Source organism: Protopterus annectens, chromosome 1.part0 (assembly GCF_019279795.1).
Source record: "Protopterus annectens isolate FY-2018-M chromosome 1.part0, PAN1.0, whole genome shotgun sequence".
NCBI classification, from domain to species: Eukaryota; Metazoa; Chordata; order Ceratodontiformes; family Protopteridae; genus Protopterus; species Protopterus annectens.
This window is the reverse complement of record NC_056725.1, coordinates 823,092,463-823,117,338: the sequence shown is the minus strand read 5'-3', so window position 1 is coordinate 823,117,338 and position 24,876 is coordinate 823,092,463. Positions and strand designations below refer to the sequence as shown.

Here is a 24,876-nt window from a genome sequence, read left to right as displayed (position 1 = left end):
CCAAACAAAGTACTGGAAGTTGTACCCAATAAGGATTTTTGTCAAACTGAATTTGCTAAAATGAACTCTTTACATCTAAGACAGAAAAAACAGTGCCATTTGGCATCAGAGCTGCGACTTCTTCGACTGTGTGCATTGGATGATGAGGTCTTTTTAATGCTTTGTTTAAATCTTGTGGATCAATACATATTCTAATGTCATCTGAGCTTTTCTTATGAGCTACTAACATGAAAGATACCCATTCAGTTGGTTCATTTACTGGAACAATCACACCTTGTTGCACCTTTTTAGCCAACTCGGCTTTGACTCTGTCCAGCATAGCTATTGGAACTTTTTGAGCTAACCTGATAACTGGACTGAAATCTGAGTCTAATTTCATGGAGTACACAACTGGAAGCTTCCCTAGTTTGCCTTTGTACAAACTAGGATCCTTACTGTATATAGGACGGCAAATATAGGTAACAAGAATTCCATCATCAAGAAAAAGTTCTTTATTCAACAAAGCAATGCTTTTGGGTCTACACCCTTTGCCAATACTAAAACACAGTTGAACTCAGAACAATTAAACTTTTAAAATAGGAGCGAAACTATCACATGACTACAGCCAGCCAATCATGTGGTAGTATATAAAACACAGGGTATACTATATAAAGAGATACCTAATAAAAATAGTCTATATAACAAAAACGTACATATATTCAATATAATATAAATATACCAAACAATCTAAATTTAAAAAAAAAAAAAAAAAAAAATCAGTATTTAGTATGTTGTAGTTTTACCAAAATAGGTTTCAAAGTTATAGCAGTATTGAGGCCAGGTGGGACATCTGCAGCTAATCGCAATATCCACTCATATTCTTTAGTCTCAAGCAAGTTATTCAAATCACCCCCCCCATAAGGATCTATAAACTACATCTATTACTCTAAATTTAAACCGGTGACTATTGTCAGTACTCATATAACGTGTTTATTTAATGCATTCTTCTCATTATTCCTCCGTATGTCCGACTTATGTTGTATAATTCGTTCCTTTAAATTTCTTGTGGTTTTACCCACAGAAAGAGGGACATTTAACACAAGTTGCCAAGTAAACCACATTGCCACTAGTACAATTGGCTGTCACTTTTAAATTATAGACCACATTTGTGGTGGGGTGCTGAAAATTTTCACTGCCTTTACCTGAAATATATCAGTGCAACAGGAACAGTCCATACAAATAAAAGTACCAATCCTCATTTCTAACTGTGGTGTGTGTTTGGAGTTAAAGTCTTTGTAACACAATTTACTTTTCAAATTTTTATATGAAAAGTATGGCTTAGCATCCAGTACTTTTAATCTCAGGTGAAGCCATTAATATTAGCCAGTTTCTCTCTAGAACTTGTTTTACTAGAGGTGTTCTGACATTATATGTCATGACATATCTAATTTTCTCAGTTTCCGAGGCAATATTTATTTTAGAACGGTTATATTCTTCCTTTGCGCTAAAAATAGGTTTACGTGTCAGTGTTCTTTCCCTTATAAAACTCTCTCACTTATCTCGAACACTTGGTGGTCATAACCATCATTAAAAATCCATTCTTCAGATCTTCCAACTGCGTTAAAAAAACTGAGTCATCTGTATTTAACCTGATGAGATGAATGCATTAAGTAAGCACATTATGAGTTTTATACACTACCACATGATTTTACTATCGCATAACTACAGCCAGCCAGTTAAACTTTTAAAATAGGAGCGAAACGGAGTTCAACATGTTTTAGCATTGACAAAGGGTGTAGACCCGAAAGCTTTGCTTTGTTTAATAAAGAACTTTTTCTTGACGATGGAATTCCTGTTACCTAGTTTGCCTTTGAAAAGATCAGCATAAGTAGAAAAAATATATTGGGAGAAATTAAAGTAGTGGTCTTTCAAGCTAACTTGAAGGACTGCCTTATTAAATAAAAGCAGTCCCATGTTCAAACGGTCTCTGAACCCTAAGAATGACTGGACAATTCCTCCTGACCACATAAGTTGTAACATCTCCCAGCAGAGTAACATGAAAGCACTACTGAGCCTTCAGTCTGAATTTCTTCACCACCATAAGCAACAAGCTTCACACCTTGGCAAAATCAAGCCATTCACCATGACACACACTAGCAAATGTTTCTGCTGACAAATATTGCACTTGGAACCTGTGTCAACTTTGAGCTCTCTGGGTTTTCCATTAATCCAAACAGTACAAAATACCTCATTTTTGCCCATAAATCTACTGAACTAACGGTTTCATGAAGCACTGATACACCATCAACATAAAGAGTAGGGTTGCAGCTCTCTAATTGATCAACTCATTTCTTGAAATGTTGCCTTTTAATAAAAGAATGTGGGCCTTTTGATTTACAAAACCTCTTGAAATTATTCCACTTATTGCATTTCTGGCATTGCTGACCAAAAACTAAACATTTTTCCCTTTTAGGTTGCCACCACAATTATGACAGTTGGCAATGAAACTGGGTGGGGCACATGATTTTGAGTTTGCTAACTCACTCTTATGCTTCACTGAGACTGTGCGAACTCTCGAATTTGTAGGAAAGCTCTGGGGTTTACCAGTGGGTGCTGCAGGGGCTACAGTTGCTGCCATGTTCTCGGGCCTGTTTCTTTTAACCAAGTGCTATATACCCATCAACATGTGCTCTAGAAGCTACTGGAAGCATGCATCTCTCATTTGTAAACATATTTGTGTGCTTTTCTGTCAGCTTGTATATCCGACAGATGTCAATGGCCTTATTCAAAATTATGTCACGGTCACAAAGCAAAATCTTTATCACAGCATCATCTTTAATACCACACACAAGTCTGTCATTTACCAACTCATCCCTTAAATCACCAAATCTGCATGTCTTAGCCTTATTCTTCAAGTCAGTTATATATGCTGCAAAAGTTTCACCAAGCTTTTGATACCTCATATAAAATAAGAGCCTTTCCACTGTAACATCTGTCTGAAGGTTACACATTTCTCTAAATTTACGTTTTAAGCATTCACGGTCCTCCCTTGACTCAGCCGGTACAACAATATGATGGTTTCCCCCTCTCTGGCACAGATAGCAGGTGCACACAGAAGTGAATGTTCCCTTTCAATGTCTTCTGACCCAGCTAAAGTAAGAATAAATGCCTTTGTACAGTCATCTTTATCAGAAAATGGAGCCTGTATGAAAACTTCATAGTCTTGCTCAAACACTCTCCAGTTCTTTGCAATACTATTGTCAAACACAAGTGCACTGGGTTTTCGAAATGTGTCTGCCATGCCCACAAAGTACGCACAAAAACACTTCAATATGGCCCTTGTAACTATGTATGAACAAACTGTGCTGTGAACCTGTAATAACATTCAAATGCACAATAAACTCTTTGAAATATTGTACTTTGCGAAATATGTTCTGAAATGACTATTTTGTGAAATAACTTTACTGTAATACTGCACAAACATGCGAACAACTTTATACATTTTTATAACTGATATCCAATATGAAAAATACATGCTTAGCAAAAATGCAGTCATTTCCTCTTATTTTACTAATTTTATGCAATTCGGACTTTATTTGAAATATTTTCTGCAGTAATTTGAATATCTTTATTACTATCAGACATATCAGTTTATGAGAATATCGTTTAGAGCGTTCTGTACGCATCGCTTCATATTTGGCGAAGAAATTATTTGAGCAAGTTTTAACATCTGAAATTCTTTTCTGTCCTGTTTTTCAAATTATACATGCAGTAGGGATGACTCACTCTTCTATATTCTTCCAATACCGTCCGGGTGCCTCTTGGACTTAAGTTGGAGAAACTGGAACTCTTCCTGGCAACAAATCATTTTGGCCATACATCTTTTAACACCATGTCCTTTTAGACATGCCTCTTCTGATACCATGTTTTTCGTACCTCTCTAACACAGAGGGCAAGCAGGCAGGGTAGTTAGTTTAGATGCTTTAATACACGATGGATAGCAACATCATAAAATATAAACAAACTGATTAGCAGACAGACCTTACATACATACATGTTTACAACAGCTTACTACAAAATGGCAATCAGGCTCGCACGTCTTCAGTATTTATAGACTTGTGCAAGCCCTCAGATAGCTTCTTAAAAGGTACATACACACACACACTGATCCACAACTGGGAAGCACTTGACTCTCTTTTTTAAACTCAACCTGTCCTTTTGGTCAGCCCACTGGCTCCTCTCCCTGCACTCAACTGGCCAATTTGTTCACACCCTTACAGGGCAATCAACTGCCAGTCTCAATCATTCCTCAAGCAGGACAAAAGTCTTATGGCCCATTTGTTACCAGAGCAGGGTGAGAGCTTAAAATCAGTCTTTTTGTTCCCCTCAGAGAAAAAACACTGGTATTAAAGAATGAAGCAGTCTGTGGTCCAGGCTAAAACAAAGCCTAATCTCACCCCAGTAACATACAGAAACCATACTATTCCCATGTCTCTTTCTGTATGCCTCCCCATGTACCCAGAAGGACCTCAGAGCTCAACTGCAGCCCACTCTTCCTCATTCAGTAGGTGCTACATGCAGTATCCTAATACTCCTGCTGAGGCCAGAGATGCAGTGCATTATCCTGTCCCCCCCAGAATGGATGATCCAGAACCTGCTACTCATTCCTACCCCCACCCCCCATGGTACTTCCACCTCCTTGGCCTACTAATTGAACCCAGGACACATAGGGCACAGTTAGGACTTTACCTTTTATCCCTCTGTGCCCCAGGCCCCTGGCCGAGACATCAATGACATTTTGATGATCTTTTCCACATCGTGAAGTTCAAAGGATTACATCCAAAATATTCTTGAGACATACAAGAATGGGTTATACAAACTGACCATTTAAAATGCATCCATGTGGGTGAAAGCACTTAAAACAAAGATCCAGAATTTGTCTGATGGAGTTAGTCTTCCAGTGTACTAAAAAGGACATGGAATAATACACTCATCCTCTCAGGAATAGAGTGACCTTCTGAAGGTCACTTTTGCTGAAGAGCAACAGCAGCTCCTCCTTTGCTAAAGGCCTCTAATCAGGAGGGATGTTCATAGGTAGGTACTAGGTATCTGCCCGAAGGCATTTATAAGCCTAGCTGGAATGTGCTGGCTTTCACCACCCCCTTAGATTAGTTCCCGGTGTCTCTGTCCAGCAGAGCCACTGAAGTGATCCCAGGGGTAAACTTTCTGTTACCCATCCACTCATCAAGGTTTCTCTTAAAGAGGGTTAGCGAGGAGCTCTGCCCAACGTAGACTGGAATCTTGTTCCAGAGCATGGGAAGTCTCTGGGACAGGAATCTATCCCTCCAGCACATCCTATTTATTGTTGTGGTGAGGTTTAGATCCCTGGAGCATGTGGCTCAGGGGATATGGTTTTCTTTAGGTGGAGCATGTCCATCAATTCTGGGTTGGACATGGCCTTGTATGTCAGGCAGAGATCACCTCTGAGTAGGCGGTATGCAACTAAGTACAGCTAGAGTTTCTTCAGTAAAGCTGCATAGGACATCTGCTTGAGACCAGTGATCCTCTTGGTGAGGAACTTCTGTGGTCTTTCCAGTTATTGCAGGTGTCTTGTAAGGTACATCCCAAATGGGGCATTGTACTCTATGATGGGTCGGATGAGTGATGCGTAGAGGGGCCCAATGACCTCTTTCAATCTGGTTGCAAACCCTTTTGTGATTAGGTGGGCCACATAGAAGGATTTTCTAACCACTTTGGCAATGTGATTATCAAAGGAGAGGTTACTATCTACTTGGGTCCCCAGATCCCTTATTATGTCTTCCATATTTAGGGGGCTACCACCTATGTGGTAGTTTGTGGGTACTTTGTTTTTTCCAAAGGGGATGACTATGCACTTTTTGGCATTTAGCTTGAGACCATGGTTTTGACACCAGGTATCTGTCTCAGTGAGATCCTTTTGGAGGATGTCTGTGTCAGCCGGAGAGTCAATTATAGCCCCTAGTTTGCAGTAGTCTGCAAACTTGGTGAGCCATAGTCCTCCTGTGTTTGCCTGTACCTCTGAGAAGTATATGCCGAACAGGAGGGGTCCTAGGACTGAGCCCTGGGGAACGCCACTTGTAACAGGTTTAGAGTCAGACTTAGCTCCTGCAACTCTTACCATGTGGGTTCTGTCCATGAGCCAGTTGGCAACCCATCTCATGACATACGGGTTTATGTTCAGGCTGGTGAGCTTGTCTATAATACCCGAGTGGTGAAGTGTGTCAAAGGCCTGTGTGGACCACCTTTCCCTCGTCTATAGCCTTGGTAACTGTCTCAAAGAAGTCCACCAGGTTTAGGAGGCATGATCTGCCCTTAACAAAGCCGAACTGTGTTGGGGTCCAGTGTTTGGAGATTTCCAAGGTCTCTGTTAATGAGATCCATGATGATGCGCTCCATAGCTTTGCAGACCAAGCTAGTCAGGCTTATAGGGCAATAGTTCCCGGGGTCCGTTGTGGCTCCACCTTTGTGGAGCGGAATAACCGTTGCTGTGCGCCACTCTGTGGGCACATAGCCTGTGGAGAGACTGAGTTTAAACAGTGTATTTAGGCAAGGAGTTAGTTCATCTTTGAGCTCGTGCAGGACACAGCCTAGGACACCGTCCAGTCCCATTGATGCTGTGTTTTTGGCTTTGGAAAGGGCCGTTTTAACCTGAGTGTCTGTGATTTCAGGGGCACTACATTCTTCTGGTATAGTTATAGGCCCTTTTGGGGGTGAGAGGGGGGTGAAATTTGCACTGAACCTGTCTGCCAGGATGTTGGCTATATCGGTCAGTTCACAGAATTGCCACTTAGATTCTTGACATAGCTAAAGAATGCCTTGTGGTTATCTTTGGAATCCATGGCAATTTTTCTTTCGAAGCTAGCCTTGGATGATTTTATGAGGGAACGTAGTTTCTTGCTGATACTGATCAGGGATGTCTTCCCTTCTTGGGATTTTACTCTTTTCTGGACTAGTTTCCTCATTCTACTGTATAGCTTGTTTATGGCAGGGGTCCACTAGACTGGTTTCCTTTTCTTGGAGGAGTGAGTCTTGGTTTTGTTTGGGATAGCACGATCCATGCATTCTTGTAGGTGCTCATAGAGTGCATTAGTAAAGGATTTTGCAGCTTGGACAGCGTTATCCTTTAGCATGGGGGCTTTGAAACTTCCCACCTCGGTCTTAAGTACCATGAAGTTTGCTTTTGAAAAGTTTTTCACGGTGGTTTCTTTGACCGGGGGTGGTGGCGGAATGTGGATATCCAGAGTGATTAGTTTATGGTCAGATCTAACCATCGAGGGGTTGACCTCCGGTGTGGAACACCAGTCGCCCATGTTGGTGATGACCAGGTCCAATATGTTGTCACCTCTGGTGGGGGTGTTAACCAGTTGATCCAGGGCATTTGAGTTTATAAATTCTAGGAAATGTTGGGCCAGGGAGTTCGTACTTGAGTAGTCCTCCCAGTTAATGTTTGGATAATTGAAATCACCCAATATCAGGGTGTTTGGTAGGACCTTTATGTTTCCCAGTGTTTCCAGGAATGCAGAGTGGGGGTCCTGGGACATGGTGGGTGATCTGTAGCAAGCTATAATTTGAATAGCAGTTTTGCCCATTGTTAGTTGCACGTGGATGATCTCTGAAGCATCGTGCTGTGCCACTAACCTGGAGGTGTGGGTATCCTTGATGAATATGGATACTCCCCCGCATTTTGTATTTCGGTCTGGGTTTTGTGGCAGAAATGTATTGTACGAGTTGTAGCCTGGTAGCGTTGGGGTGCTCTCTGGAGCCTTAAACCAAGCTTCTGTTATTGCACATATATCAATTTTCTCCATACTGAGGAGTGCCTAGAGTGCGTGCATTTTGAGGTTTAGACTTCTGGCATTGAGCAGCATTACCCTCAGTTTTTTATTACTTGTGCTATTTACAGCTGTGGGTTTGTCTTTTGAGCCTGGCCTAAAAAAGGCACTATGGGGGTGGCAAGAGCCTTGGCCAGTATTTGAAAGTCTAAGGGTGACAGGTACAAGCAGTCTCTAGCAAAGCAGCGTGGCTTGTCGAGCATGTCATCCCAGGCTGACAGACACTGGATCCCCTTTGAATGACACCAGAAGCTTAGCCAATTGTTGAAATTGATAATTTTTTCTCTATACCAGGGTATCATTCTTGGTGAGGGCAGGATGCTACTCAGGGTCAGGGTCATACCAGCCTGGGCTACGTGATCAGAGAGCTCCTCCATGTCTCAACATGGACAATGACAGAGTTATATTTGTACTTGTTCTGGAGTGACCAGAGTGCTTGTGTTATGTGGCGGATCCTGGCACCCGACAGGCAACTAACAGTAACCTTCTCCTTGTTCAGCCTAGTGAGTGGGACGTCAGTGTGCCTGACTATAGACACCTATTACTAGTGTGTTGGGTATGTTATTTTGCCTTAAGGGCTGTGATTGTGTGGCACACTGGTTTTGTGAAGTATGTGTTTCATGGTTTGTGTTGAGGGGTGGAGGTTGCTTGGATGGCTGCTTTGGAGGTCTCTGTTGCTTTTGCAGATTTTTATTTAGAGCCTCCGAGTATGTTTTCCTGTATTTATGTGTGTTTTTTGCTGGGTGCTGGTTTCATAGGTCTATGTGAGACTGGTGTTGTGATGCAAGTAATTCTCTTCTCCTCTTAACTGCCTGGTCCAGTCTTGGGTTGAGAGAGCTTAGCCTCCAGTTTGGCTGTATAATTGCATCTCTCGCATGTATTAATATTTGGTGGAAGGAGGAGAGGGTTGTCTGTGTACATGAGGCAATTGTATCATTGCCTCAAAATGCCCAGATTCACCAGTTGGACTGGAGAGTACACCTGAAACTGCCCTTTGGACATGCCTGGATAGGTACAGTGAACTGTTTTACTGATTGGCTGGTAAGGTCGAATAGAGAGCCTTGTCCTTCTCTACAGTATAGGTGGGTCTAGTGCTAAGGTTTATTAGTGCTTGCTATGAGTTTTGGGCAAGTTCAGGGATTTTGGGCAAGTGCAGGGAGGTTAGGTTAGGAACAGAAGGGGTAACAAGAGGGATTGAAAGACTCTTTGCTACAATTTCTCTGACATGTGCCCTTGGAAAATTTTCTGTAATCCTGCACAGACAGAAAATGTACCCGACGGCTTCAGTAAGAGAAAGGATTAATATAATTTGCCCTGGGGCTGGCTGCTACTTCCAGGTCACCAGAATCCCCAAAACCTAGACCAGCAACACTGCTAAAGGGTATTCTGAGGTGAATGAGGACTCCTAGTTCCTTCCTGTTCATGTAGTTGTGAGGTACAGTGAAACCTCATCTGGCACTGACTCTTCTAAATCAGAGGTCACCGTGGATACTATAATTTGACACTCACAGCCATTAGGGTCCTTATGAGGCACTGAAAGCCGTTTGGAATTTTTTAGCAAATTGCAATGATGCATTTGGGAGTCTGCTAAGAAAATAAATCTGCAGATTTTATTCTAAGCTGTCTGAAGTCTGAGAGCATTGTAGGCTGAATGCATAACAACAAAAGAAAGGTCATATTCAAGTTTTGGCTGTTAAACATATTTTCAGCAATGGGTGAAAGGAGTTGATTAATCTTCTAACACAGCATTAAATGAGCAAGGACTTCACTAGTTACAAACTCTGAATGCCTAATAAAAGAATGGGTAGTGTCGAGTATTAGGCCTAGGTAAATCTGTTCAGTGACACAAGGGACTAGGATCCCATTAAGATCCGTTAAGAGAATAGGAGGAATAGTGGGTACATTCTTGGCTGAGGCAAAGGCCATATCATTGGTTTTCTTAAGGTTAATTTGCAGTGAACCAGGTGCATAACTGAGTGAAATTTTTCTACAACTTGGTTTGCAGGTCAAAGTCACCAGTTCTTGAAAGCAGGAGCAGCATATCATCTTCATACATTATTAATTTAAAAGTTGGTAATTCTAGAGGGAGATCATTGAGAGACAGAGAGAGGACCTAGCACTTGCACAAACCATTGTGGTACATTTGTATTAAGTTTACAAGCAGCAGTGGAGGAAAAGTTGCTATGGACTTGCAAGATTCTGTCTTTTTGATAATGAAGGAGCTTTGACGTGGGAATTACTGCAAGATATGTCCTAAGGTCTGAAAAAAGAAACTCAAGGGACTGGGACACTTTATACAACTTATCAGACTTTTTAGCAGCAGTTTGGTGACTGTCAAGAAAAGTGCGGGCTGCCAGAAAAACATCATCTACAGCTAACAAAACAGGAGGAATAGGTGCAAGTGGAGGAAAATCTGTTATAAAATCACAACCTCCTACGATCCTATAACTCGCTGACCTTCTTCAAGCACAACCTTGATGAGTGGATGGGAAGCCACAAATCTATCCCAGGGTTTCACCTATGTCCCTCATTGACAGGGGCGACAGGTGCTGACTGACGTTTCTTTTTTGTGGATAAACTCTTGGCTAGGCTTGTAAGGGCCATTAGCCTAGTAACCTCCTATGATCCTACACCTTTACTGACATTCAGACATGTCTTTGTGATCACTGGGAAAAAAATCCTTAATTTTGGCAATAGTTTTAGGAAAAGACAATTCTCCAGAGGGGAATCTCAGGAAAGCCTCTCTTAAGAGTCAGAATCTCCATCCTCTAGTCACAGAATATAAGAAAGGCAATCCCAGTGTAAATACTGTCCTTCAGACTGAGAATTGGAATCTGATAGGGAAGAAATTATTTTCTTCTTCAGAATCAGAAAATCATCAATCAAAGACTAAAATGCCTTCAACAATCCTTTTACTAAACCCACCAGTTATCTGCATGAGGAGAGAAAAAATGTCTATACTTATGTTTTCCCTTCCTAGGAGGCCCCCAGAAAATGAGAGGCTCAACAACAGGTCCATACCCCCGGGGGAAAAGCTCCTCAGTGCAGTACAGGGAAGGAACATCCCCTGATAGCTTCCCCAAAGATTGCAAGGGTGGCGTTTCCTTCCCTAGCAAAAGCACCTGTACAGCTGCAGAAGACAATCCTGATCCCTGATCCATAGTGGCACCTTGGAGGAAGAACTACATTGGATCTTTGAGAAAAAGATACGTGGGCCACAGCAGAATCATCCATCAATGGCTGAGGCAATGAGGAAGTTGGATTAAAGACCACAGCCTCCTGGACAAATTTTTTTCACCTTAGGGCAAACCTGGTCCATGTCCTATCCACCAAGAAGAGACAGTGGTACCTTCTGACTAAAAATGTAGTTAGGTAAATTGTTTTAGAAATGAGCACCAAATACATTTGCCCCAGCCTGTCACAACAAGTACTGGACTTTTCATCTCAAAAATTACAAAAAGTTATAGAAAGCCAGCTTCCAAGAAAACCAAGCTCAGTCAATTCCAATCTGAAGAAGCAGTGTTTGAACAGCGAAAGCGCTTACTAGTTAAACCTAAAACTTTTCTCTAATTGTGTTACTTGGCTTATCGTTGGATTTACTGGATTTATGCTTTTGCTGCCTACAACCGTGAGTGCCTGGGATTTTTTGTTCTGAAACTTCATTTTATTTTTCCTGGTCAAGATTACGTTGGTTTGGACATGTGCTGAGGAGGGATGCAGAGTATATTGGGGAAAAGATGCTAATGATGAAGCTGCCAGGTAACAGGAAAAGAGGAAGGCCTAAGAGAAGGTTTATGGATGGACATGCACGTGGTTGGTGTGACAGAGCAAGATGCAGGGGACAGGAAGAAATAGACACAGTTGATCCGCTGTGGCAACCCCTAACGGGAGCAGCCGAAAGAAAAAGACTATTTTCCTTGTGTTTGGAGTTTTGACTGTGTACAGTTATAGAAAACCATTGGGAGTCAGGACTGGCTTACAGCTGAGAAGAGTCCGATAAGCAGTCAGTGTAGCTGAGAAGTGTTGGTAACAATTTGACAGAAAAAAAATTATTTTTGTTGAAAAAATTACTGAATAATGCCTTAGCAGTAGTACAAGCTCCACAGAAAAACTTCTGAAGTAAATGTATTTTATTTACTTTTTTACAGGAAAAAATACAATTTTACACAGGAATTCCCTCAGAGGTCTTTCGCCACCAGTTACAAAAAACTGCTTAAAATTACACCACCTTGTTTAATGTAGAAAACTGGTTAAATGCAAGGACTCCTTCATTTAGACTTGCTTCCCATCATTGGCATAAAGTTTCTTCACTCTGAAGTTATACATTAAAGAACTGTGAACTCCTAAAGACTCACCTGCTTTATGGTCTCAGACAGCAGGCAGCTATAAATGCCATTAAATAAACAATAAAAAAGATTCAAATTCCCAGAGGCTCAATAGGTGTACAAGCTCCAATGTGGAATGAAAGAATGGAATGCTACAGACAGCGCTATACATACTTTTCTTGGGCTCAAAGTATAAAGATGTCATGGGTAATATACACGAGTAAGGGGGGAAATTCCTAAAGAAAGAATCTGAGATTTCATGCAAGCCCAAAATGCTATGAATCAAGACAGGTCAACAGCACAATAATGCTAGAGAAGGGGAGAAAAAGTGGTGTCATTTTTTTTTTTTTCAAATGTGGTAGCATATGGATCATTTGGTATACCACAGAAGGAGAACAGACAATGTCCTTACATTCACCACTATAGTATTCCTTACGAATGGGATTTCCTGCCGTGCAGCCCTCGGCCCGGCCAGTTTAGAAAAGTCTACCGTTGCAGAGGTGAAGGAAAGGACATCTACCGTTATGGTAAAATTTTACACAACTGTACTTTGCTGCTCAACACATACATAAAAAATAATGCACAGATCATTGGTTATGGAGTAAGATGCACTCTGAAAAGAGAAACAATGTTCAGAGCATAGCTGTCCTCCAACCTTCCCTGATAAGACTATTAGCACTGCCCTGCCCTTCAACTACTTTGGTTGCCCACTGAACACCATATTTATGTCCATGTAGAGATAAGAGGAAGATTTACAACTCAGTGAACTAGTAACTTCAATTTGTCTACTAATGTCTTTGTGGACTAATTCCAAGATCCTTCAAGCTGACCTTGCTACCTTCATACAAATTATTTTCGAAATGCAAGTTATCTGAAATAACACAAACTCTCTTTTCCACATTTGTCCTTGACAGTGTTTCACACCCTCTTCTACTAAATGAAGTCAAAGCCATGCACTGTTCCCTATTCTGCAACAAATAATGAGCAAATAAGGGCCCGTTTATACATGTTACACCAGTGCAATTTCCCTTCCAATAAATGTTACTGGCAACCTGTGTTTAATTACTGGAGCAGAAGTAAAAGAAATTGGGAAGAGGTTGCAAGTGTGCTGGAGTATCCTGAGGGAAGGGTGCTGGAGCTTATACCAACTCTGCCAGAACCTTAGCCCTACATGCATGCAGAAATGTGCATGCATACATACATACATAAAGCTAACTAGGCGCCTAATGCACCCCCATAACATGGTTCTCTGGCTGGTACGGGAGGATACCCTTCACCCCACTTCAGCACAATACAATCTAATTTTATTGTCTTTTGATTACATTCCTACAGTGCACATTGCTTGCTAATTTTACTCTCTCTTCATTGGGTCTTATTTTCACCTGTGTTATATTTGCATGTTAATCTTTTATTACATACTGCAAATTCAAAACACATTTCTCTTACCACAGAGGCTTACATCTCAGGCCTTCACTGAAAACAGGCTATGCATAGAAAATGTCAAATCAACAAATAAAACATATGAATGGACTCAGTTCTGGTGTGGCTATGCCTTACACAAACCAGTAGGATTAGTACAATACTTTACTGGTGAGAGATTAGGAGGGGCTGAAGAATATAAGCTCTGTTTAAGGACAAAACCAGAGATGTTTTACATTATCACAAACACTACATCACATATACACACCTACCCCAGCCTAGTAACACAGTGGCGTAAAAAGTAAAGAACTTATTTACAAACATTTAATAAGTGGGGCAACAGTAGAAATTAGCAAGCAATTGTTTATACTGCTGCTACATTACAGCAGCAGTCTGCAAGGATTTTACAGACCTGAGACATGATCCTATATTGTACATTTTGTTTACAACTTACAAAAGATACAGCAAATTTTAAAATACATGAACAAATGGACTCATATATACCTTGTCTTCACTTTTAGTACAGTGAATGAACCCTAAAACTACATACAGATGTGTATGTGTGCATAAATATAAATTTAGGACATACGTATTTAAAGAACAGTGATGCACAGGTCAGTGTTTCTGACTCACAGCACTTAGTTCCAAGATAAGTTACCATCTGTGAGGAGTTTGCATATCATCCATTTTTGTTAGCAAGCATCAGCAGGCGTTCTCATGTCATCCCACATTATTTATTTAGTTTGTTTACCGGGTAATGTCCGACTGGGCATAAGGCCCATTTTCATCGGAGGCCTGGGGAGAAAGGCTCCATACATACATACAAATGGACAGTATTAAACAATCAAGCTGAACACGCATTAAATCAACAATGTACAAAGCAAGTCAGTAAAGAAATTAGTTCTATAACAATAAATAGCAAACAATTAACAAATTTAACAAATAAATGGCACAGAGATAAAAACTGCCCATGAGTTAATAGTGAGAACAGTGTGACACAGTAATTGCAAAACAGAGAAATGCAGTGTACATAACAGTTAAAAGACAAATCAGTATGTGTGTAAACATTGTTAACTGAAACTGAGTGTAGAATCAAGATGGCCTTCAGCAGTTAATAGTTGTAACTGTGAGAATGAGCTAATTTAGGGTAATGCAAGGGAGGAGTAGGTAGCTTAACCAGGAGTACGGCAAACACATACTGGCAGATTAACTGACTACAATCCATACTGCGTGTGTGTGTGTGTGTGTGCATCTATCCTGCAATGCACTAGCATTGTGTGCAGGGTTTGGCATCATGATTTATGCCCTCTGCTTGCCAGGATTGTTGCTCAGGACCTTGAAAAAGATAAACTGATGGTGTGTTATCTGTAACAAGTCCCACTTTGTAAGCTCAGTCTGCCTAAAGGCTGTCACTTTACAGAAGCAACTGAGGCACTTGAACAAAATGTTCCCTTACCTGCAGTATTTGGCTTTTACTTGCAATGCTTCATGTCTTTTGTCATCTTATACCATTTTAAATCTGCCCAGGCAAATTCCTTCATGGAGGTTTTTTCTCTCAGCTGTTTGTCTTTACAAAATCTGAATAAAGGAGTAAAACAAAAAAATCTAGCAGTATGTAACCATCATAAACAACTTACAGTGTTGCAGGGACGCAGAAAGAAACAGAGGGACAAACAGGTTAGACTATGCATGCAGCTCAGTAAAGAAATCTAATGACAGTATAGAGAAAACAGGTATATCTGAGCAGGGAACTTAAAACAGATTTGCATGATCACTCGTCTCAGCTTTTACATTTTCCAGTTAACATTTTTCAGTCTGTATATTACAAGGGAGTCCACTAGTAAAGCTAGGTTAGTACACATGAAATGATCTTCCTATGAACAAGCAGCAGAGCACTGTAAATGAAACAAACAGGAAAACAAAAAGGGAAATAGAATCTACTAGACTAAACTATACACTCAGAACAAAATTACTAGTAAACCTGAATACATAAAGACATATGTCTTTAAATGTTCTGATGATGTAATCTTTCAAACTTAATTTGAATAACGTGCTTTGGTCTGGTGCCCCTCAAGCTTAAGAAGGAATTTCCTCTGGGCAGGCAGTATGTGCAGACAGAGGTTGCTCTTACTCGTTCATAACTCAAATTGATTTTCCATCCCATAATAAACCAAAAGAAAGGGTTACTGCCTTCTCCATACAAACCCTGTGCTTTTCCACATCAACAATTCCACAGTAAGTGTTTCCAAATGTTTTACACTAAGTACACCAAAGGGTCCAGTTAACTACTGCTGTCACAACGCACACTCTTGACTGCTTTTAAGCCGTTGCACAGTAGTTTCACTATACCCATCCCCCAGTGTCTCATCACTAGACATTCTCTCCAAACAGCAGTACTGCTGTATCCTGACTGAAAACCCTCATACAGCATTTTGACATCCATGCTTAAAACACAATTTTATCTGGATATCTGTCACAAAACATGTCTGAATCTACAAGCACTTTAAAATTTTGTTAGCTTTACTCTAAATCATACCCTACAAGAATATGGTCAACAAAAGTGTTATGAAACAGGCACATTAAATGGAAAGAAGAAATGAAGTGAACTTAGCAAAGGTAGAGGAAACACCTGTGCAATATTTAAGACACAAAGTAACAGAGAAAACTGCTTAGTTAGGTTTCTCTTTCCAACAAGGGCCGAATTCAGAAAGGTTACCATGGAGAGTACATTTCACTGTAACCATTTAAGATTCAGAGACAGCTCTAGCCACTGCAGTGGGCTGTCACCATGGTTGCACTACATGTTAAATGAGGCGGTGCAGGAGACAGGCACATGCAAATCAGCCATATGCTCTCCCCTTGGAACTGCTTGTGGCAAGGCACACAACCGAGTGCTTGGCTCCATAGATTAGCATGGCCACTCCTGGACACACGTAATGAGCGCAGCAAAATGCCATGTTCAACCATGGTGGACATTTTAGTTGTCAGGTAATATTAGGGTGTGTGTGTTTTTTGATACCCCATCTCACTGTAGCAGACATCCTGCCTCAGTATCCCCATCTCACTGTCGTCAGGCCAGACATCATGCCTCAGTATTCCCGTCTCACTGTAGATGCCAGAGAGGTAGCACGGGGGGGGGGGGGGGTACGTGTGCAGGTACATGGGTGAATGGAAGAGAGTGTGTATGTGAGTGCTCCCTACAACCCAGCAAGAGGTTACAAAACTAGTCAAATTGACAGTAGCTAACAGACTTGCCATAAATATTACCAAATGGGGAGTAATGGTCACATTTTGTTAAAATGCCTCCTCTTATAATACAGGATAGCCCCATAACATATGCAAATCAATCAATCAAGTCGTCCACATTTGTGGATGTCAAATCACTGTATGTACTGAAGTCTTTTAGAAAAACAGAGAAATAAAGCACAACACTGGAAGCCAAATATAAACAGAGGAAAATGAAATCTGAAAGACAATTTAGAATGTATTCTCGGGTTGGTGGGGACAAACTAGCAAAATTGTTCAAAATTAAGTCCAGGAAAGCAGTTGCTTTCTGCAAAGATCAGGAAATACTGAGGCAGGATGTATGGCCTGATGACAGTGAGATGGGGATACTGAGGCAGGATCGTCTGCCCTGGCTACAGTAAGATGGGGTATCAAAAAATACTTTGGGTAGTATGGGTAGAACTAGACTTCAGAGAGAATGGAGAGTCCTACACAAAATGGAAGTTCAAGAATACAAAACGTAGGTTAAGGACTACAGCAATAATAAAATATGAAACTACATGCAGATCAAACAGCCCCCCCCCCCCTTTTTGTACCCAGCAAGGAAAAAATGACAGGCTGGGAGATCCCATTAATCCTTGCCTACAATTACCTTCTACGAGTATAAAGAAAAAAACACTGGTGCTCTTCAGTCTGCATTTGCATGGCTTTGCCTCTATCCCGGACTTCAATGTTTCAGGGGTCAGTTTGCTAAAAACCTACATTTTTCTGGACTTCTGAAAACTTCACATCTACTGTGAGACTCTGAGCCTCCTAAAATGGATCCTTTATTCCAAAAGAACTCTCAATGGTTAATAAAATAATACTTGTGTCTCCTCCTGTAGTTACAACTATTACATACTTCAAAAACCCAGTGGTCCTGTCTACTGACACTTTCTCTTGTCTGCATTTTAGGCAAAGCTATAAATAACATTTGCTTTTGCATTTTCTGTCACTGGACCACAATAACCATGACCTGATCCTCATGAAAAAGATCCTTCATGGTCTCCATCCCATTCTCAGTATTTGCACTACTACATATGTTACAGTCTTCTTCAAACTGGAGTTGCTCATTTTAGTTTCCTAGTCACTTGTAAAGACAGAACAAAAAAACAATTACATAGATCCAAGCATTATGATGGACATGGGCCTTTGAAGTCAGTCACTTAACACCTTCACATCCATCAACTACTACTCACTCTGTCTACCCTGCATGGTGCACATTCAGAACAGCAGCTTTAAGTTCATCACCAGAACTAAGGGTCTCAACTCTGCCTTTCCGTAGCCTACGCTTCAAGGCACCCACCGATGAAAAAAACAGTTTTGTGACTGTTTTGATTACATGTAGTTACATTTGTCCCTGTAATTTCTTAAATTCAAGAAACTCTGCTTGATGGAATTTCCTTTCCGTGAACTCTACTTACTTTACACTATTAGTTACCACTGCCCTTCCACAACTACACCATTAACCACTAGGGCTAAAACCTGTCATCCACACATCTAGATCCTTTTCAGTTTCCAGCTTATTTAACAAAGCCAGCAGTGCAGGTCCCTGAACACCTCAGTATATACATGACAGCGGAGTCATTTTTCAATTTGTTAAGCAGTTGGGAGAGAGAGGCTGGTCTGTTCAGCCACAGCCCATGCTCAGACAGCTCAGATCATGCAATAAACTTCACAAAACATACAAATGAATATATTCAGTTGTCATAAATATATACACCAAATGAATATATACAGTTGTCATAAATATATATACCAAAGCCAATAGACAAGAAACAAGATTAATAGCCAACATAGTTGGTACAACTCAGTAAAAAATGGTTGGTAGAAATAAAATTGACTGTTGAGGATACAAGTTTAACTCAATGTGTTAAAAATAAACATATGTGCATACAATATTTGATAATCCTATCTGCGTTTAAGCGAGGCTAGCAAAATTTGCTGTTACTCAGTAAACACAGCTGGCGAGCTATCCCCTGTTCCCAAAGCAATCACACAAGTTTGTCTTAATTGGGTGCCTTTTCACTTCTTTTTTGAAAGTTCTTATTGTTTTTTGCTTTCTAAAACTCCAACTGGGAAGCGGTCCAATGTTTCAAGGCACCAGTTTGCTGAAAGCTCTTTCACCAGTTCTGCCTTGCCAAAGGTGGCATAGAAAGTTGTAATGCATCTGTATTGAAAATATTTTGTGTTTATGTTTGTTCCTTCATGGAACTGGGTGGTGGGCAGAACCATTCATTCACAATTTTGAAAAGTTAGGGTCTGAATAAGTTAACAGCAATTCCATGCACTGGTAGCCAACTGAGATTTTTAATAAGATGCAGTGATGTGTTTACTAGGTAGTAAGGCAAATTACATTTTTCTTTCTTGAAGTAGTAGTGTGCTGGTGGATGAATGTAAAGCAACAATAGGTAGGCCGTTCTCCGGTTTGTCTGGTGGATGAAGGAAGCAGGTGGGAGATTTTATACCAACGATTTATTTGTGGCAGGATCTTGTTCATGGCCAATTCTATAATGTTGTTTGAAGGACAGATTTCGGTTGAGTGTTAATGCAACACATTTTTGTTGCTTTACACATGGTATGGGGTTATGCTGTATTACACCCCATTTGGTAATATTTATGCCAAGTCCATTAGCTACTGTCCATTTGACTAGTTTTGTAAAATCCTGTTGTGTTGTTATGGAGGGACTAAACTAGGTTATGTCTGTGCAGAGCATTACCATATCACATGCATAAATGTTGGGAGATGTATCGTGAATAACGTTGTTCAAAAAATAGAGCGAGAATAGTAATATCTCCGGTACTGACTTAGCAAAAAAGTGTGCGGGCTAAAAATATTTATCTAGGTCAATGTGTAGATAAATTTATTTTACAACAATTTTTCTTGCTTCAATTGTTAACTGCCATTTTATCATGTAATCTTGTCTACTAAAAATTCCCAAAACAAACACCATATTTCCATTTTTAAGCAGTTTGCTAAAACCTAACATACATTAACTCATCTAATACAAGCCCAGATATACAATTATAAAAAGTAATTAAACATGAACATAAATGAAAATAAATGGGATTCTCTTGTTCAGTTCATTATAAAATTGGCATAAGATACATATCACACCACCAGAAAAAAAAAATCAACCCCTATCCCACTTACACAAAATTCATTAACACTGAGACAAAACATGTAAATAAAATAATGAAAAATAACCCCCCCCCCCCAACTGGTCGATCAGAAAATGACATTACTGAAAACTGGTAAAAACAGTAAAACACTGGTGATGCCAAGGTAAAATCACCAAGACTTTTATTGAACTACAACATGTAACTGAGTAAGCGCTTTCACCCTTGTAGGGCATCTTCAGAGTCAGTTTTCCACATCTAATCACAACCATTAAATACACTTTTCAATTAACACTACAATCAAAGGGTAATTAGATACATCAGTCCTCTGAACTTCTAAATTTTAACTCAAACTATCATTAATGAAGCTATTGTATTGTTTTGTTTGAACACCAAATAATCTATAAATAGTACCATAAAAAATTATTTCAATACCTAAACTCGTAATATACATTAATGTATATAAAACAATACATCTGTGTGCAAGAAATATATATATATATATATATATATATATATATATATATATATATATATATATATATATATATATATATATATATATATATATATATGTATATGAAGGAACGTCCATTCATGCATGCCGCTACACAGAAGACGCTCGAACTGAGAATCGAACGGGCAACATCTAACTGTGAGGCGACAACGCTACCGCAGCACTACACAGAAGACACTCGAACTGAGAATCGAACGGGCAACGTCTGTGAGGTGACAACGCTACCATGGCACCACCACTGCAGAGTATATAAACGCAAAAATGTCTTAAAATGTGTGGTGTAGAAGTGTACAAATATGTATGCAAACCTCATGAATCTACCTAAAAAATCAAGAATCAAAATCCTCTATTATTTCTGTCTGTTAAATACAAGCTGCCCTGTGTTTCAATATACATGCTAGAGATAAGGCGTCATTGATGCCAGGTGGACTGCTTGCGTCTAATCGTATTTGCCACAAGCATTCCCTGACTTCTAAAATGGTTTTATAATCACCACCAAACTCCTTGGTTTGTAGTCTATCTATAAAAAAAAATAAGAATTTCTTGTAGTTAATACAATCTTTACTGTGGTTAATAGTGAGTTAGTCGATTTCTTGTTTTTGATATCCCTGTTATGTTCCATAATTCTTTGTCGCAACCTTCTTGTGGTCATACCAATGTAAAAGCTGGACAGGATAAACAGGTAGCCACATATATGACCATTTTAGTGTTGCAATTACAATAACCAGGACTCCTCAAAGTCCTCTTGAAATTGCCCACCAAAACATATGGGCCACCACTGATGTAATTTACAAGCTTTACAGTTTCCACATTTTGCCATCTTAGCAGGCCTTTGTCCAGTGGACATGGGTGTTCTCTCCAAATGTTCTTTAATATTCAAACCTCTACTGTTGATAAAAAGGGGAACTTTTCCTAGTATGTCTTTTCAGTTTATAGCATCCTACAGACCACCCTCTCAAAGTCAGGAATCCCACTCGGCTTTCCTGAAAACATTGGAGAATATGAAGATCTCTCCGAACACCATTATATTGGGTGACTTCAACTACCCAAACATTGACTGGGAGCACTACTCAAGCCCCACAGCCCAAAGGTTCCTGGAAATTATAAACTCAAATGCTATGGAACAACTAGTCACCACTCCCACAAGAGGGGACAACATACTAGACCTGATCATTACCAACATGGGGACTCTATGCTCCACACCAGAAGTATATCCCTCATTGGTAAGATCAGACCATAAATTAATTTCACTGGATGTCCACATCCCGACCCCACCCCCAGCCCAGAAAACCACAGTGAAAAACTTCTCAAAAGCGAACTTCTCAAAACCGAAGTGGAATCCTTCAAGGCCCCAGGGCCAGTGGAAACTACGGCCCAAACTGCAGAATCCTATATAAACGCATTCTACGGACATCTCCAGGAATGCATGGATCATGCTATCCCAAACCAAGACCCATTCATCCAAAGGCAGGTGTCCAGTCTGGTGGACCCCTGCCATAAATAAACTGTACACCAGAAGGAGGAAACTACTACATGATAGAGCAAAATCCCTAATAGGGAAGGCATCTCTGATCAGTACTAGCAAAAAATTACGATCCCTCATAAAATCCTCCAAGGCCAGCTTCGAGAGAAAAATTGCACAGGACATCAAAGACAATCATAAGGCTTTTTTCAGTTATGTTAGGAACCTGGGATGCAACTCCCAGACTTGTTCTGAGTTGATTCTAAATGACAAAAAATACACTGAACCCACAGACATCGCCAATATCCTGGCAGACAGGTTCAGTGCAAACTTCTCCACCCCACCCCCCCCAAAAGAGCAAGTATCTATCCCGGCAGAGGGCTGCCTCCCAAACATCTCTGATGCTCAGGTGAAGGCTGCCCTCTCCAAAGCAAAAACACTGCTTCCATGGGACCAGATGGCGTCCCAGGTTGTGTCCTACATGAACTCCAAGAGGAACTAATCCCTCAAATAAAATAGCTATACAATCTCAGCCTCACTACAGGATATGTGCCCACAGAATGGCGTACAGCAACAGTGGTCCCACTCCACAAAGGTGGAGCCTCTACGGACCCTGGAAACTATCGCCCCATAAGCCTGACTAGCTTAGTCTGCAAGGCTATGGAGAGGATCATCATGGAGCTCATAAACAAAGACATTGGGGACCTACAGACACTAGATCCTACCCAGTTCGGCTTTGTCTAGGGCAGATCCTGCCTTTTGAACCTGGCTGACTTCTTTGAAACAGTCATCAAAGCCATAGATGAAGGGAAGGCAGTCCACACAGCCTATCTGGACCTTGCAAAGGCATTTGACACAATACCCCACTCGGGCATCATAGATAAGCTATCCAGCTTAAATATAAACCCCTATGTCACAAGATGGGTCGCAAACTGGCTCAAAGACAGAACCCACAGAGTGAAAGTTGCTGGAGCCATGTCAGACTCGAAACCGGTCACAAGTGGCGTCCCACAGGGTTCTGTCCTGGGACCACTCTTGTTCGGTATATACTTTTCCAAGGTACAGGCAAACGTGGGAGGACTATGGCTCACCAAGTTCGCAGACGACTGCAAACTGGGCGCCATAATCGACTCTCCAGCTGTCACAAACATCCTTCAAAAAGGTCTCACAGAGACAGATAACTGGTGCCAGCGCCATGGTTTAAAGCTAAATGCCAAAAAATGTATAGTCATACCCTTTGGCAAAACAATGTGTCCACAAATTACCACATAGGCGGAAACCCATTAAGTACAGAGAAAGTTATTAGGGACCTGGGGACCCAAGTTGATAGCAATCTCTCCTTTGAAAACCACATTGCCAAAGTGGTTAGAAAGACCTTCTACATAGCCCACCTCATCACGAAGGGTTTCACACCTAGATCAAGAGAGGTAATCGTGCCCCTTTATTCATCCCTCATCAGGCCCATCATAGAATACAATGCCCCTTTTGGGATGTACCTTACCCGACACCTGCAGCAATTAGAAAGACCCCAAAAGTATCTCACCAAGAGGATCAAGGGTCTCAAACAGATGCCATATGCTGCTCGGTTAAAAAAACTCTAGCTCTACTCAGTTGCATACCGCCTACTTCGAGGCGATCTATGCCTGACATCGAGGCGATCTATGCCTGACATACAAAGCTATGTCAAATCCAGAATTAATGGACATGCTCCACCTCAGTAAATCTAAATCCCTTAGAGCCACACGCTCGAGGGACTTGAACCTCAGCACAGAAATAAATAGAACTTGCTGGAGGGACAGGTTCATAACCCAGAGGCTCCCTTCGCTCTGGAATAGAATTCCAGTTCATGTGAGGCAGAGCACCTCACAATCTCTTCAAGAAGAATCTCGATAGATGGATGGGGGATCGTAGGTTTGTCCCAGTGATTACTCCCGTGTCACTATTAGACAGAGGTACAGTAAACTAAACCTTAAAAAGGGCACAGTATACTCAAATCAAGGGGTGGCGTAAGCCATACAGAATCAGGCTAGGCTTATAATTGCCCCAGGGCAGATAGCCTAGTATGAACCTATGAACCTACGATCTGTGGGGAGTACACTTTTCTATGTCCATTGGACAATATTTTTAACTTCAATGACGGTGTTGTTATGTTTCAAAACCATACCTGTTTGAATGTTCTTCACTTTGTGTTTGCGAATATTACTATTCTCTACATCCCTTTGACTGTCTAGCAGGATAGGCCTAAAATCGGTGGCCCTCCTTCCAATAATATCCCGTTTAACTGTGGTAAGCAAGTCCATGGTGTAACCCCTTTGGACAAACAGGTCAATTGATACATCCAGTTCTTCCAGGAATTTGTTGTCCTCGCTTACTATGCGTGACACCCTAATCATCTGGCCTTTCGCCAAGTTCTTCTTGACATAGTAAGGGTGGCAATTATTATAGTGTAGAAATGTGTTGCTGTAAGTTTTTTTCCTAAATAACTTGGATTCTACCTTCCCATCTTTGGTGTATAACTGTAGATCCAGGTAGTCAATGGTATTTCTATCAGCCTTGTTGGTGAATTTTAAAAGTGTTGTTGTATTATTCAAATAGCCTATACACTCATCCAACTCATCTCATGTGCCTTTCCAAAGGAACAATATGTCATCCAAAAATCTTAGGTAGATAATCATCTTAGATCTATATTCAGATGTCAAAAACAAATTGCTCCTCCCATTCGGCTAATACTAAGTTGGCATAAATGGGTGCACATTTAGCGCCCATGGCAACCTCTGTGGACTGTTTGTAGAATTCACCTTCAAAGCCAATATAATTGTTCTCCAGAACAATCTGCAGCAAATCGACCAGTAAAGAGCTGTTCACCTGATGCATGTGACTATGTTTATCCAAGCTCCTGGCAAACCAATCTAAACCAAT

At 40.7% G+C, this 24,876-nt stretch overlaps 1 protein-coding gene across 4 annotated transcripts in view; it reads right to left on the bottom strand.

Annotated features, from left to right (window-relative positions):
- The window catches only part of TIAM2 (TIAM Rac1 associated GEF 2), a 2,099,243-nt gene that overhangs the window by 2,037,278 nt on the left and 37,089 nt on the right, over positions 1 to 24,876 (bottom strand). The window contains exon 2 of one of the 4 annotated variants that reach the window (XM_044063392.1): positions 15,051 to 15,172. The exons of the other annotated variants lie outside the window; for them this stretch is intronic. The gene's annotated coding sequence lies outside the window, so the exon portion shown is untranslated. The remainder of the gene's footprint in view (positions 1 to 15,050; positions 15,173 to 24,876) is intronic. 4 annotated transcript variants of the gene reach the window in all.